This window comes from Bos grunniens, chromosome 24 (assembly GCF_055505025.1).
Source record: "Bos grunniens cultivar Pamir isolate PY7600 chromosome 24, Bosgru_T2T1.0, whole genome shotgun sequence".
NCBI classification, from domain to species: Eukaryota; Metazoa; Chordata; class Mammalia; order Artiodactyla; family Bovidae; genus Bos; species Bos grunniens.
The window spans coordinates 26527248-26544815 of record NC_141188.1 but is presented as its reverse complement, the minus strand read 5'-3'; the positions used below and the strand labels follow the sequence as shown (position 1 = coordinate 26544815).

Below are 17568 nucleotides of genomic sequence, written 5' to 3'. Positions count from 1 at the left end.
CCTGTATGATAGGATAGAACATGCTAAAGACACCACCAAGGAACTGATAAACAAACTCAGTAAAGTTGCAGAATGTAATATTAACTACAGAAATCATGTAGAAGAGTTCTATACATTAACAGTGAAATATCTGAAAGAGAAACAAAGAAAACAATCCCACTTACAATAGCATCAAAAACAGCAAGACATTTAGGAATGAATTTAACCAAAGAGGTGAAAGATTTGTACACTGAAAGCTGTAAGATTGATAAAAGAAATTGAAAACACAAATAAATGGAAAGATACGTGTTTATGGGTCAGAAGATTTAGTACTGTTTAAAATGTCTGTATTGCCCAAAGCCATCTATAAATCTAATGCAATCCTTATCAAAATTCCAATGCCATTTTTTATAGAAGTAGAAAAAAACAATCCTAAAATTCATATGAAACTGCAAAAGACCCCAAATGTAGTAGGGAACTTTGTATTCTACTACAAAGGGATGTTGCCTATAAGATTAAGTTATAAGTGACGGCCCTTCTTTGAGAACGTTGCCTCCCAGCTAATGAGCATTAAGCTAAAACACCTTTGCTAGTTTCACAAGTAACATCCTGACCAGGCTCACCTGTGACTGAGAGCAGGGAGGCTCATGGGAACCAGGAAGTGTTTGACTTTACTCCTCCCCTTTAGTATAAAAGAAGCCTAAGACTTCTAAGTCAGGCAAGCTGGTTCTTTGGGATACAAGCCTGTTGTCTTCTTGGTCTGCTGGCTTTGTGAATAAAGTCATCATTCCTCCCCTCTCCACTCTGCTACCCATCTCTCCATTTAATGGCCTGTCATGTGGCAAGTTGTATGAGCTTGGACTCAGTAGTGGGTTTTGGCCCAGCCAGCCAGGAGTCTTGCTGTCTTGGTTAGCCGACCCGCTGGGCCCAAGCAACTCCCGAGGCCCATCCTGAGGATCCCCCCTTCACAGTTCTTCAAAGTGGCCCTGGCTGTCCCAGCGCTTGGCGGTTGGAGCAAGGAGCTGACGGGCTTCATACAGTAGGGTAAGTCACTCCGGTGTGTATACAGCCGGGAGAATTTCCTTCTTGTTTCGGGCCTTTTTCCCCCTCCTAGAATAAGCCCAATTTGTTTCCTATTTGAGTGTGGTACCCTGCTACAGAGAGGGAGGAGTTGCTGCATTGCACCTGACTTGGGAACTGGCTTGTTTTTTCGGTGCTAGCATCTGTGTGTGCCATTTGTGTTTTGTTTTGAACTTGTCTCTAGAAAGAGGGAAGGTTTCAACTATCCCTAAGGAAAGTTCTCGGACACATATTTTGGATAAGTGATTACAGCTCTGAACTCATGGGTGAGAGGAGGGCATTTAGCTGGAAAAACGTGTGGCCACAGTACCTGTGAGGCTCTCTGTAAAGGGTTTAGGCAGGGTTATTTTGGGGTCCCGGGGAACCATGAACTGCTCCCCTGGCTGCGTTAATTACATCAGTTATGGCCTCCTGTGTCACAGGTGTATGTAAACCACCAAGACCAAATTGAGGGTTTAAGATTTTCTGTTTGCTTTTGAGTTTTTTATTTCGCTTTGTTTGGTACTGTTTCTCCATTTACAGCCAAACTAGTTTTGTGATATTTAAAACTTTTACTGGTATCAAATGGAGGAAAGGAACAGGAGAAAACCCCCAAAACAAAACCTGTCCTTATCCAACAGAGGGACATTCTCAGGAAGAAGAGAAAGGTTCTGCTTGGTTTTTAAAATCACCAAAAAGCTGCAAATAGAAATAGAAGTGTCTTTTCCATGAATATTAGTAAAAAAGGTTTAGCAGTCTAGACAGGTGACCTTGATTTGTCCCATCTGCTGGAAACCCGATTTGAAACTGACTTCTGTAACTGATGGGTTTTACCTTGTTGTACATGATTCAAAGGCCAAAGCCTTTGTGTGAATCACAACAAACTGGAAAATTCTTAAAGATACGGGAATACCAGACCACTTTACCTGCCTCCTGAGAAATCTGTGTATGCAGGTCAAGAAGCAACAGTTAGAACTGAACATGGAACAACAGACTGGTTTAAAATTGGGAAAGGAGTACGTCAAGGCTGTATATTGTCACCCTGCTTATTTAACGTATATGCAAAGTACATCATGAGAAACACTGGGCTGGAAGAAGCACAAGCTGGAATCAAGATTGCCTGGAGAAATATCAATAACCTCAGATATGCAGATGACACCACTCTTATGGCAGAAAGTGAAGAAGAACTAAAGAGCCTCTTGATGAAAGTGAAAGAGGAGAGTGCAAAAGTTGGTTTAAAGCTCAGCATTCAGAAAACTAAGATCATAGCATCTGGTCCCATCACTTCATGGGAAATAGATGGGGAAACAGTGAGAGACTTAATTTGGGGGACTCCAAAATCACTGCAGATGGTGACTGCAGCCATGAAATTAAAAGACACTTGCTCCTTGGAAGGAAAGCTATGACCAACCTAGACAGCATATTAAAAAGCAGAGACATTACTTTGCCAACAAAGGTCCATTTAGTCAAAGCTATGTTTTTTTCCAGTAGTCATGTATGGATGTAAGAGTTGGACTATATAAAGAAAGCTGAGAGCTGAAGAATTGATGCTTTTGAACTGTGGTGTTGGAGAAGACTCTTGAGAGTCCCTTGGATAGCAAGGAGATCCAACTAGTCCATCCTAAAGGAAATCAGTCCTGAGTATTCATTGGTAGGACTGATGCTAAAGTTGAAACTCCAATACTTTGGCCACCTAATGCGAAGAACTGACTCATTTGAAAAAACCCTGATGCTGGGAAATATTGAAGGTGGGAGGAGAAGGGGATGACAGAGGATGAGATGGTTGGATGGCTTCACCAACTCGATGGACATGAGTTGGGGTAAGCTCTGGGAGTTGGTGATGGACAGGGAGGCCTGGTGAGCTGCAGCCCATGGGGTTGCAAAGAATCGGACATGACTGAGAGAATGAACTGAACATGACTCATGGCAAAATTTTGAAATGGAAACTGAGGTCCTTTGTGTGTGTGTATTACAGATGTGTGGCACTGCCAAAATTAATTTGTAAAAAGTTCTATTTAATTGTCTCAAAGGAAATGCTTATGTAAAATACTCAAATATAAAAAATCTGGCTGGAATGAATTTCAGGTTCATGTGATCTAGGAAATGTTCATTCTGGGAAGTATTGAATTAATATCTGGTATTAGAGTTAACTTAAGCTTGTTGGTTTGATTAATACAGATGTGCCTTTAGACTTTTCAACATTAAATATAATTTATTGTACCTAGGTTTCCTAGAAATTAAATAAGAATTTATTCCTGTTACAAAGCTTGTTAGCAAGAAAAATAACAATATGATAAAACTTTGAAGTAAATAAAATAGAGGCAAATGAATTAAGCATTTTAGGTAAACTGTATCTGAATAATTGTTTTGGGAATGTCTGTCTAAAATAGTCTCTCCGGGTTTTCGTAAGTTGAAATTGAACTAAGTTAAGTGAAAAGAATTCATTCACCACTATCTGGGTCATTTCAAATAAGATAAAACATTAGAACATTAATTGTTTGGCAGGACTAAGTTTGCTTACCTTTTGCCTTCTCCGAAGAGGAAGAATGAAGCATAAGCTTGTCAATTGGGAAATGCTGGTATGACAGTTTTACAAGTACTTGCTTCTTGGTTTTTACTAAAGAGTACGGTTTTAAGGTTAAGAATTATCAGGGAAACATTTCGGTATGCAAAGAGGGGATGCGTCCTAGAATGTTTCTGAATGGGAAAGAAAGGGAGGGACATGATAATACGGATATGGAAAGTTGTGGAAGGTTTGTGGAGCAGGAACACTGAAAGAGTTTGGTGCACGATCAGGATTCGCTAAGATAAGACTGAACCTAAGAAAATGAGCTGTAAAGGTAAAACGGCACAAAACCTGCATTTGCTTCTCTGAAAGGACAAAATTCTCTTCAAATATTGAACCGCTTTCGGTAATTGTGAGTTTCTCTAAGTGATCTGTACTTGTTATTGAACTCTTATTGTTGTTGTTTAAAACCTTTGGATATTTTTGACAAACTTTCCAAAGATCAAATTCTAAATGGAGTTCATTTGATCTCTGGCTTTGAAAGTTTTCCAGTGGGTCCCTGGGACACCTCAAATTATTCTCCATCTCAGAGAGAAGATTAATTAGGCTTATTTGCTATGTTAAGTTACGTGAAAAGCATCATCAAATAAGTGATTGATAAAACTTCTTTTGTTATGTATGTAAACATTATTAATGTATACATTATGGAAATCATATGCAACTCCTAAAATTAAAGTACATTTGATAAATAATATCAGTGATAATTTTAGTAATTATCTTAAATTGTATGTCTTAGTAACCAAGTTTCTTTTTTTTTCTTTTTTCTTTTAATTGGAGGCTAATTACTTTACAATATTGTGGTGGTTTTTGCCATATATTCACACGAATCAACCATGGGTGTACATGTTTTCCCCATCCTGACCCTCCCTCCCCATCCCATCCTTCAGGGTCATCCCAGTGCATCAGCCCTGAGCACCCTGTCTCATGCATCGAACCTGGACTGGCAATCTATTTCACATACGATAATATACATGTTTCAATGCTATTTTCTCAAATCATCCCGCCCTCACCTTCTCCTGCAGAGTCCTAAAGTCTGTTCTTTACATCTATGTCTCTTGCTGTCTCGCATATAGGGTCATCGTTACCATCTTTCTAAATTCCATATATATATGTTAATATACTGTATTGGTATTTTTCTTTATGACTTACTTTGCTCTGTATAATAGACTCCAGTTTCATCCACCTCATTAGAACTGATTCAAATGCATTCTTTTTAATAGCTGAGTAATATTCCATTGTGTAAATGTACCACAGCGTTCTTATCCATTCATCTGCCGATTTTTGCATTGTAATTCTGTTGTTTGATGCCAAAGCAAAAGGCATCCTTTTGATGATTAGATGGTCAACTGCTATTTATGGTTTTACAGTGGCTTTTGAATGACTCTTGAGCTGTTTTGTGAAAAAGCAGGGATGGATTATGAAATTCTTTACGTTTGCGAGCATTTGGGCTATTACATCAGGGAAAATCAGAAAAGCAAGGGAATGAGATGGGGAGGGTATGTTGCTTCAAAACTTAGCCCTCCCTCTGAGCCAGGTGCCCCAGCCACTCTGGCAATCGTGCCGTCGTGATCAGTGGTGGAAGGTCTCAGAACTGCTTGTTTCAATTGGCCATTCAAAGTTAATAGTAAAAGACTGATTAATGATAACCATGTGTCCTAAAACCTTCAGAAGGAAAGGAGAATGTTTTGCGGGCCATTGGTTCTATGTTTGACAGTTTTAAGTTATTTTTACTTATTAAAAATGTTTCATTGAAGTTGATTTATAATGTTTCAGGTGTACACAGAGACTCAGTTATATATATATTTTAGATTATATATATAGTTATATATATTCTTTTCTCTTATAATTTTATTACAAAATATTGAGCATATTACCTATGCTATATAATAGGTCCTTGTTTATCTATTTTATATATGTTATTTTATATATGTTAATCCAAAACTCCTAATTTATCCCTCCCTCTCTTTCCCCTTTGTTAACCATAAGTTTTTTCAGTGTCTGTAGGTTTCTTTCTGTTTTGGAAATAAGTTCATTTGTATCGTTTTTTTAGATTCCACATATAAGTGATATTATATTTGTCATTCTCTGCCTGGTTTACTTCACTTACTGTGATACTCTCTAGGTCCATCCACGATGCCACAAATGGCATTATGTCATTCTTCATGGCTGAGAACTATTCCATTGTGTATATGTATCTCGTCTTTATCCATTTCCTCTGTCGTAAGACACTTCTGCTGCTTCCATACCTTATCTACTGTAAATAGTGCCACACTGACAGGGGGGATACGTGTATATTTTCATATATATGAAAATTAGTTTTCTCTAGATGAATGCCCAGGAGGGGATTGCTGGATCATGTGGTAGCTCTGTTTTTAGTGTTTTAAGGAACTTCCATACTGTGTTCCATTGTGGCAGTACCAGTTTATATTCTCACCAGCAATGTAGGAGGATTCCTCCTTCTCCACGCCCACTCCAGCATTTATTGTTTGTAGACTTTATGATGATGGCCATTCTGACCAGTGTGAGGTGATACTTCATTGTAGTATTGATTTATATTTCTCTAATGATTAGCTTTGTTGAGAATTTTTTCATGTGCCTTTTGGCCATTGTATGTCTCCTAGTTATTTTTAAAAATTAGTACTTTTTAATTGGTTAAAGTCCTTCCTAAGGAAATTATTCCTTGATTTGGATTAAGACATTAGAATCATATTCATCCTAGAGAGCACATCAACAGGAAAAACCGAGAAAATGACCACTAACAACTTGGGATAAGGCCTTGCTATTTGCCTTGCTATGGATCAGTGGCTCCCAGAAGCAGGCTTAAATTAAGCCCCTTTGAAATATTGTATGGTAGGCTATTCCAGGTGTCTGCCCAGGTGAGAGAATCTACAAATGCTCTAAAAGACCTGAAAGTGAAAGTTGCTCAGTCGTGTCTGACTCTTTGCAACCCCATGGAATACAGTCCCTGGAATTCTTCAGGCCAGAACACTGAAGTGGGTAGCCTTTCCCTTCTTCAGGAGATCTTCCCAACCCAGCAATTGAACCCAGGTCTCCTGTATTGCTGGTGGATTCTTTACCAGCTGACCTAGCCGTTGCCAATTATGCTAAAGTTTTGGACACTATACCAACTTCTGTTCATGTGTTTGCCTCCAACAGGTCTGCCTATCTAACGGAAGTAGATGATAATTTCATTGTAGCGTCAATCAGTTTAATTTTGTCCAAATAAATAACACAGGAATTTAGTATGTGTGTGTGTGTGTGTGTATATATATACACATATATATATATACATGTATATATATGTATGTATGTTGGGAATTGGAACTCAAACCCCAAGTTGAACAAAGTATCTCTTGACTTCCTACTTTTGTATTCAAATCCCTTATGATGAAAAAGACATCTTTTTTTTTGGTGTTAGGCAACAAAGTGCTAAGGGGGTTCATCGGGTTCAAACAGTTGTAGATGAAGGACTGACATAAATATTCTAAGGCATATTTGTTGCCTCTATAAGTAGCCAGAGTGGTCTTCATTCCTTTCCCCATAATTTTATAAAATGAATGTTGACACTGGGCAAGTGTAGTTATAGGGAAGAACTTTTGTGTGCTGTTACAAGTTAATCACTAAAGGAATATTGTGTATAAGCTTAAATTATACATAATGGTGTATCTCTGGGCTAATATCTCCCATCTAATGACCATTAAGCTAAAATACCTTTGTTTTACTCACAAGAAATATCCTGACCAGGCCCACTGCGATGATGCAGGAAGGAAGAAATGAATACATCCCTCTGGAGGCCGATGGGAGCCAGGAAATGTTTGACTTTACTCCCTTCCTTTTCTGCTGTAAAAGAAACCTGAATTCTAACTCAGGCAAGATGGTTCTTTGTGGCATGAGTCCACTATTTTCTTGGTCTGTTGGCTCTCTGAATAAAGCTGCTATTCATTACTCCAACAACTCTTCTTTCCATTTGTTGTCCTGTTCTGAGGCAAATTGTACATGCTTGGACTTTAACACAAATAGCGTTTGAATTTCTTATATTTAATCTTCCCTGGTGGCTCAGAGGTTAAAGTGTCTGCCTCCAATGCAGGAGACCTGGGTTCGATCCCTGGGTCGGGAAGATGCCCTGGAGAAGGGAATGCTAACCCACTCCAGTATTCTTGCCGGAAGAATCCCATGGATAGAGAAGCCTGGTAGGCTACAGTCCACTGTATTGCAAAGAGTCAGACACGACTGAGTGACTTCACTTTCACTTTCTTTCATACTTAATCTAATAAAAGCAATCCTGAGAAGAACAAATCTGGAAATATCATACTGCCTGATTTCAAACTATACTACAAAGCTCTAGTAATCAATACAATATGGTACTTTCATCAAAACAGACACTTAAGTCAATGGAACAGAGTAGACAGCCCAGAAATAAACCCTCACATAGGGCCAAGAATACTCAGTGGGGAAAGGATATTCCCTTCAATAAATGATATTGGGAAAATTGGCTATTCACATGCAAAAGAATGAAACTGGACTCTTTGTCTTTCACCACTCACAAAAATTAACTTGCAATGGGTGGATTAAAGACTTATCCATAATACCAGAGACTGTAAAACTCCTAGTAGGAAACATAAGAAAAATGCTCATCGACATTGGTCTTGACAGTGAATTTTTGGATATGCCACCAAAAGCACAACCAGCAAATGCAGAAAGAAATGAGTGGGACAACATCAAATTAAAAAGATTCTAAATAGCAAAAGAAATCATTAACAAAATGAAAAGGTAACCTGTAGAAAGGGGGAAAATACATGAAAACTTCATCTGGTAAGGGGTTAAGGAACTCATACAACCCAATAGCAAAAAACTAATCAGATTTTAAAATGGGCAGCACCTGAATAGACATTTTCCCAAATGAGACATACACACTGCCAATAAGTATGTGAAAAGACGCTCAGTATCACTAATCGCAGTGCCCGTGGATTCTGGTGGTGCAGCTGTGTCATGGTGGCTGAGCTGTGATGCCAGGCCAGGTCATGGCTGCCCTGAAGGTGTTCTTCTGTGAAGGGCTGCTACTGCTACCGATGTGCTGAAGCGGTCCTGTATTCTCTAAAACTGTGAGAGTGTGTGGCAGTGTTACCAGTACTGCATAAAGATCTTACATGAGGATAATTATTTTGGTTTTTCCTTTGGATTTTACCATTTGCCAAGGACTTTGATGTGAGTCCATGACAGGTTCAAGAGTGAAAATATCAGTAAGGATGTGCAGAACTCAATTCTACCTCACCTTCCAGAAACATAGTACTCCTTTTTAAAAGCCAATCATGGGGTATTAACACTTACCCTTTAGGGTCCTCTTGGAGCAGGAGCCTCAGTGACCATTAATGACAATCTCTTGGTTGGCCAATCCCACCATCCTCTAGACTTGCTTCATTTTGTTCAATCTTACAGGTGAGGACTGCCTAGTCAACCTTCGGGCCCATCTCACATTTCAGGGCCCAAGGGTGTCCTTGTAGGATGGTACTGCAGTGTAATTTCTGTTTACAGGTTCACCCAGAAATTATTTTCAATGCCACTGAATGCAACTGTATGATTCATTTCATCTGCCCATTCATTCATATATACATTCATTCAACAAATAGTTTCCAACAGAAAAGTTTTCTTTCTTAAAATGGCAAGGTTTATCAACTATAGTTCATTGCCAAATGGCAGCGAATGATTAGTTGTTTTGTGTTTCAGCATACTGGAGGTAGACTGTTAGTTGATTTTCGTTGACCTGTATTTGTGTTTAGAATCATAAAATGCCGATGTATTATAACTCAATGCATGAAGTGACAAATGCTTTCTGAGATTTATGGAAACATCTAGTCTTCTTACTCATGGAATTCTTATCTGTATCTTATTACTAGCAGCCCCTAGCCCTTCTTTTTTGACAGCAAATGGAGGGAGATGGACTTTAAAATCTTTCAGAAAGAAGAAAAAGTCCATCTGTAGAAATATAGGTTATTGCTATCTTAAAAAAAACCCAACAACAAAACTCAACCTAAAAATTCCGTTTTTCTCCTTCTGTTCAAATCCAATTGTCCATCTGCTCTTCATTCCTTGCTTCGCTGTGGCTTACTTTGCACCTTTTCCCGGGTTTATTAACACTTGTCATTCAGTCATCTGTCCGCTCAAATCAGCAGCAGCCACAGTCTAATTTAACAGCTAAATGACAACCTGCTCCTCTGGCTTTAATGTAGACTAATTTGGACAATCTGTAGTCCTGTTTACTTTAATTTTCAGCCTTCTGTGGATATTACCTCCTATAAAGTAGCAGAGGACATTTGTGAGCTAAGGGCAACAGATGCCCTGCTTATTTTATCATAGAAAAGTCGACCAGGAAAGCTAGATTCATGACAGTTTGGGGGCTGGATGAGTTTGGGGGGCTGGGTGAGCCTGCCTCAGTAGAGGTGCTTCTGGGATGAGGGGGCGGAGCTTTCTCTGACCACTTTCCTATCTTGCATACTGAAAGCACAAAATGAAGACAGGCATGCTTTTTCAAAGCAGAATGTTTTAAGAGAAATTGAAAATATTATAAACATATATAAATATTTTGTAAAATGTATATATAAAATATTCTGGAACACATGGTATAATATAAATGAAATACATATTTTATAAAATGTAAAAATATTCTAGAACACATGGTAAGATACTAAATTATAGGGCTCTTGGGGTTCCTATTCATCTTTACAATGTTCCTAGGCTGCTGCTCATCTCTCTACTCCTCCCCGCTCCACATGCTTTGAAGTACTCAGTTAACATTTGTGGAATTGAATAGATTAGAAGAATCAAAGGCCTGGTAAATAACACATTTCAAAGGACTGATTTTTAGAAAGAAACTTTAAAACAGACCATCTTGTTTGGATCATTATTAATAGCTGGTTAGGCCTGAATAATATTCAGGGTACATTCCTCACTCATTTAGCAGATATGATTGTGTCATTCTTCCTCGTCTCAGAACAGCAGTCCTTCCATTTGACATAAAACGGAAGGCAATGAGCAAACCCCATCACCCTGAGTTCCAAATCCTTGTGAAATTTGAACTAAAAACTCTAAATTCATAGTAAAAAGATAACACCTCTAATATCCAGAATTTACTTTTTACATAGTTTTTACTACATGTTGCTTAAAAATTACAGTATAAACTATTGGATGTAAGATAGGCTCAAGAATGTATTGTACAACACGGGGAAGATAGCCAATATTCTGTAAGCTGTAAATGGAAAAGGAACCTTTAAAGTTGTCTAAAATAAAAAAATTATGCCACAGTCGAGTATTCATGCAGACTTAGCACAGACAGTGTCACAGGTGTCACAGGCCTCAGTTCTGTGACCTGGTCTAAAGCACCGGGGCCTGCTGACAGGGTCTCAGTGAGGGTGTGCTGAGTTTTCTCTGAAACTGCTTTCTTTGTGGAACAACACTGGATATGGAGTCAGAGCTGCCATGCATGGAGGGAAAGTGGGTGAAATATGAAGGTTTGAGAAAGGGAAAATGGCCCGACTGCAAGGCCAGTTTGAGACGACCCATTTGGATCGTTGGATGCATTTGCCATCCATCTCTTCATAAATACTATCGAGCCCCTTCCTGTGACAGGCTCCCTTCTAGATGGTGGGGAGATAGCAGGTGACAAAGCAAAGTTCTGGCTCTCTCTGTTTACAGGCAATCAATAAAACCATGAGAAAACATGTCTGCAAAGGATTGCAAATCAGCTTAAAGACAAGAGAGTGATTGTGTGGTTACGCTATTCTGGAAGTCTGGTCACGTCTCTTGAAGGTGACAGTTAAGAGGAAATATGAGTAATTACAGCACTGAACATGGAAGATACTGAGAAAGTCTTCAGGAATATTTTCAAATGAGTTCTTAAAATGACCACTCAAAGGAAGTGTTGAAAACTAGAATCCTACTCTTGGAAACTTCCCCACCATTGCCCTCTTAACATTCTGCTTGCACTTCTGTCATAGAGCCTAAAACGCCTTGATGTACCCATTTCTTTCCATGTCTATCCTCTTGTTTTCTCCTGTGAGCACCTTAAAGACAATCTTTGTCTTTTTTTTTTTTTTGGTCTGTGGCTGGCAATTCTTGGCATGGAGTAACTATTTAATAAATTCAAGTTGAGTGAACTTATTTGTCTCATTCCCACAACTAGACAGAAGGCAGATACTGCGTCACACGTACTTTATATCCTCCAAGTGTCTGGCATCAAGAGGGACAGTAAGTGATGGGTGAAAGCTCCTTGAAGTATTTGGTTAAATTCCAAGTGGACTTTGAGCCTCAAAGGGTAAAATGGAAAGATGGAGAAATAGCTTAGGCTAGAGGCAGATTTAGACAATAGTCAAGTTTTTTAGGGTGTTTGGGTTTTTGGTAGGTCAAAGTTGGGATTTAGGGCTGGATCAAAGGCAGGGTGATATGGAAATATGTGGGGAACTTGGGACTGGGGGTTGATGTATTGGACGCAGGACATTTGTGAAAAGGTCAAATGATGTTCTCAAGGATAAAAAATGTTTTCAATAAAAGCCAAGCTCATTTTTATACAAGAAAATGATGACACAGTAATTGTGCTAGTTTGGCTTTTTGTTTTCTTGCTAATATTACATCACTGAGTCACACGAGCGTGGTGAGGAGGGGACAATAAAAATAAGTTATCAATGCACTATTAACTCAGCGTGCTCTTACCTATTAATAAGACATTGATGTCTCCTCTTATGCGTGTCCCATCGAGAAGCATTTTCTCATTACCTCCAAGCAGCATACACAAAATGGCTTTTTTAATATACTCATGCCTGTGAATGCTTGGTGCTAAAGACTTCTCTAAATGGTCAAAGATATCCTATTTAAGAAACAGGAAACACTTACATTGCACATTATCAACATTAGAACAGAATCTCATTATCCATTAGCTGGTATTTGCACGATTTATAACTCACTTTAGATTGAGTTTTGCAGGATTTCATGATCTTTACCACATCATCAGCTGAAAACTTAGGTGCTGTGTCCTTGTTTATCAGTTGATATTATTGCGGGCATCATGGCCTTGTGTTTTGTAGGCTGCAGAAATCTTTTAAGAGATGCTGCTAATTAACTATTAAATAAATGCTTGGATGAAGTTATCTTCATAACAGATAAGCTCCTCGGAAATTGCTTTCAATAAAATGGAATGAGTTAAATTTCTTTCTGTTTTTGTTAACCTTTGCCTGTCTTTTCTGAATCCCAGACAGAACACTATACAGTGTGTTTTGTTTTTGTTTCTTAAAACTTGTGCTCTCTAAAAACTTTTGAAAGGAGGAACTCGTAAAGATATCTCTGAAATACCCTATGTGATGCTCCAAGTGACGACTGATGTGTTCTCTGCTTTGAGACGAATCTGAGAAGGCAAATCTAATAGAGGCAAATGGTTTTAAACTATAGAAAGAAAATTACATTATAATTTAGTGAGAATTACATGTTAAGTTGCAGGGTTTTTCAATGAGAAAAGAAAAACTAAAAATCTAGGGAAAATGGGCGCTCTGGTTTTTTAAGCCATGACAGATTATGTCATTGAACTGAAAACCGTTGGCTTCAATTGTGAGACTAAATATGGGCTTTAATTGTAAATCTAAGGAAAAAGATTTAAATAGGTAAATACGGGCATCTCAAGACATTTACTGCTTTTGGCAAATATTTATCTTTTCTAAAAATTCACTACTTGAAGAGTTTGTTTTCAAAAGCAAAATGGGAAGGTTTAATTTATTTATATCCACCCATCCAATGACAGAAATGTTTACTGGACCTGACCGTGGTGAGACAGGCTGAGGGGCAGGTAGGGCAGTCTTGGGGCCAAGACTAAGATAAGTAAGACAGGAGAGCCTGATGTTTTATAATCTAGGGACAAAACAAGAAGTTTAGGCCCTTGTTTACCTTCTGGAGAATGGCTCTTATTACGGTCCTCATATGGGGACATGCCTTGGAAATGAACAAAGATCATTCTGTCATTTTTGAGATTGCATCCAAGTACTGCATTTCAGACTCTTTTGTTGACTATGAGGGATGCATGTTAAAATGACAGTAAATATATACTCCATTTCTTCTAAGGGATTCTTGCCCAAAGTCATAGATATAATGGTCATCTGAATTAAATTCGCCCATTCCAGTCCATTTTAGTTTACAGATTCCTAAAATGTCAGTGTTCACTCTTGCCATCTCCTGTTGACCACTTCTAATTTGCCTTGATTCATGGACCTGACATTCCAGGTTCCTATGCAATATTGCTCTTTACAGCATCAGACTTTACTTCTATCACTAGTCACATCCACAAGTGGGTGTTGTTTTTGCTTTGGCTCTGTCTCTTCATTGTTTCTGGAGTTTTTTCTCCACTCTTCTCCAGTAGCATGTTGGGCACCTACTGACCCGGAGAGTTCATCTTTCAGTGTAATATCTTTTTGCCTTTTCATACTGTTCATGGGATTCTCAAGGCAAGAATACTGAAGTAGTTTTCCATTCCCTTTTCCAGTGGATCACATTTTGTCAGGACTCTTCACCATGATCCATCCATCTTGGGTGGCCCTACGTGCCATGGCTCATAGTTTCACTGAGTTAGACAAGGCTGTGGTCCATGTGATCGCTTTGATTAATTTTCTGTGATTGTGGTTTTCATTCTGTCTGCCCTCTGATGGGTAAGGATAAGAGGCTTATGGAAGCTTCCTGATGGGACAGATTGTGGGGGAAACTGGGTCTTATTCTGATGGGCTGCTGCTAAGTCACTTCAGTCGTGTCCAACTCTGTGCAACCCCATAGACGGCAGCCCACCAGGCTCCCCTGTCCCTGGGATTCTCCAGGCAAGAACACTGGAGTGGGTTGCCATTTCCTTCTCCATTCTGATGGGCAGGTCCCTGCTAATAAATCTTTAATCCAACTTTCTGTTGATGGGCAGCACTGTGTTCCCTCCCTCTTGTTTTGACCTGAGACCAAACTATGGTGGAGGTAATGAAGATAATAGAGACTTCCTTCAAAAGGTCCTCTGCACACATCGCCACACTCAGTGCCCTCGACCCTGCAGCAGACCACCGTCGACCCATGCCTTTGTCAGAGACTCCTGGACACACACAGGCAAATCTGGGTCAGTCTCTTGTGGGTTACTGCTCCTTTCTCCTGGGCCCTGGTGCACAAAAGGCATTGTCTGTGACCTCCAAGAGTCTGTTTTCCCAGTCTTGTGTAAGTTCTATAATCAAATCCCACTGGCCTCCAAAGTCTAATTCTCTGGGGGATCTCAGTCCCTTTGCTGGATCCCCAGGTTAGGAAATCTGTTGTGGGTCCTAGAATTTTCTTAACACTGTGAGAATTTCTTTGGCATAATTGTTCTTCAGTTTGTGGGTCATCTGCTTGGCAGCTCTATGGTGGGGTTAATGGTGACTTCCTCCAAGAGAGCTTATGCCACAGGCTGAGTGACCCAGGTAGCTGCACCCAGAGCCCCTGTCCTTGCAGCAGGCCTCTGACCTCCACAGGAGACTCAAACAGAGGTCTGGCTCAGTCTCTGTGGAGTCTCTGGGTCCTGGTGCACACAAGGTTTTGTTTGAGCCCTCTGATCGTCTCTGGCGGGTATGGAGTTTGATTCTAAATGTGATTTCGCCCCTCCTACCATCTTGCTGGGGCTTCTCCTTTGCCCTTGGACGTGGGGTATCTTTTTTTGGTGGGATCCAGCATTCTCGTGTTGATGGTTGTTTAGAGAGAGTTGTAATTTTGGAATTCTTGCAGAAGATGAGTGCATGTCCTTCTACCACTCTGCCATCTTGATCTGCAGAAGCATTGATGCTTTGGAACTGTGGTGCTGAAGAAGACTCTTGAGAGTCCTTTGGACTGCAAGGAGATGAAACCAGTCAGTCCTAAAGGAAATAAGTCCTGAATATCCATTGGAAGGACTATGCTGAAGCTGAAACTCCAATACTTTGGCCACCTGATGCAAAGCACTGACTTATTTGAAAAGACCCTGATGCTGGGAAGGATTGAAGGCTTGAGGAGAAGGGGATGATAGAGGATGAGATGGTTGGATGGCATCACCAACTTGATGGACATGAGTTTGAGCAAGCTCTGGGAGTTGGTGATGGACAGGGAAGCCTGGTATGCTGCAGTCCATGGGGTCACAAAGAGTCGACATGACTGAGCAACTGAACTGAACTGATGGGTACATGCATGCTGGTTCAAACAGTATTGAGACTCACTGCTGCTGCTAAGTCGCTTTAGTCGTGTCTGACTCTGTGTGACCCCATAGACGGCAGCCCATCAGGCTCCCCCATCCCTGGGATTCTCCAGGCAAGAACACTGGAGCGGGTTGCCATTTCCTTCTCCAATGCATGAAAGTGAAAAGTGAAAGTGAAGTCGCTCAGTCGTGCCTGACTCTTAGCGATCGCATGGACTGCAGCCTACCAGGCTCCTCCGTCCATGGGATTTTCCAGGCAAGAGTACTGGAGTGGGGTGCCATTGCCTTCTCCATTGAGATTCACTACCATATGTAAAATAGATAGCCAATGGAAATTTGCTGTAGGACTCCAGAAACTCAATCCAGGGTTCTGTGATAATCTAGAGAAGTGGGAAGGGGTCACAGGTGGGAGGGAGGTTCAAGAGGGAGGGGACATATGTACACCTATGGCTAATTCATGTTGGTATATAACAGAAATCAAGCCAATACTGTAAAGTAATTATCAATCAATTAAAAATAAATAAATGCAATTATTTAAAAAAAACAACAGTATTTAGAAGACAGCCAGCCTCAGGCACCACAGGACAGAGGCCAGGAAAATGAGAAAAAAGTCCTTAGAGAAGAAAAGAAAGAGATTTCTGAATTTAAATCCACCAACCAGCCCATGCACTCACCCACCTACTCACCCATCAAATAACCAACAGATATTACCAAACACCCACTGCCAAGAAATGGTTGTGGTGGTTGACATGTAGGAGACATACAGAGGATTAGACCTAGATCCTGACTCAGAAAAGGAATCTAAATACCAGCTCTTTTCTTCCAGCAAAAAGGTCAATCCCTAATGGTTCATTATCTTGCCATTTTCCATGACAAATAATAACAAAGACTCTCCTTTCCTCTTTTTGCTAATACAAAAGCTTTGTTAGGATCTTTTTGTTCTTCTGTTGGGCTTAATTTTCCTCTTTCAAAGAAATGAAAATGTGGCTCTTGCTTCCTAAAAGCAACTTCCTTCCGTCTATACTTCTCCCAAGACTCTGTTAAGCTTTGCAAAGGTAAAGAAAGTTAAGATGTGGGTTATTCTAGACGGAGCCGTATACTCACTCACCAATCATCCTCTGTGGCAGATGGCACTTTGCTTTTCCTGTAACGCCGTGTTGCATTCGACTCATGGGGGTTGTGGTGATGGGGGCTGTTCATGTAAATACATTTTAGGCTTGAAGTGGTAGAACAGGGGAAAGTAAAAATTACTTGCCTGGAGTGAAGGATAAAAAAATCGACTTCTAAAAAGTTTTGTGTTTTGACTTGACTTGTGGGCAAGTCTGTTTCTATCATCACATCTTTCTTGTCAACATTCAGAGATTTCAAAAGACATTCCTGATTGCGAGGAGCTCCAACCCAGCTCTTAATTATGCCCGTTTTATTCCTGTTTTTAGGTATTTCCTTCAGTGTGGAGGACCAGTTAGATTTATGGTTGTGGCTTTTGTGTTCTGGGGCTTTTATCGAGGGAGATTTGTGGTCAGGAGACAGCTGCTGCTCTGGCATAAGTTTAAGTTCCAGAACAACAGATAAACTTCACAAAAAGATTGATTGGAGGTAGAAAAATAGAGTCTGTCCTTCACCAGAGTCTGCAGGGGGTGGTGCCTAGATCTTGGCTCTGGCTTGTCTGGAGAGGTTCTCTAATGTCTGGACGGGCTTTATCAAACCCATTCGCTCATCAACCACTGTTTCAATCTATCAGCCAACTGGGCACCACTAGAGGCCA

At 40.0% G+C, this 17568-nt stretch overlaps 1 long non-coding RNA gene across 1 annotated transcript; it reads left to right on the top strand.

Moving 5' to 3' along the window:
• Window positions 1-652: 652 nt before the first annotated feature.
• Window positions 653-7555, top strand: LOC147345967 (uncharacterized). The gene is made up of 2 exons (XR_015153770.1): window positions 653-1023; window positions 7334-7555. It is a non-coding gene; the product is annotated as an uncharacterized LOC147345967 (long non-coding RNA).
• The last annotated feature ends 10013 nt before the right edge of the window (window positions 7556-17568 follow it).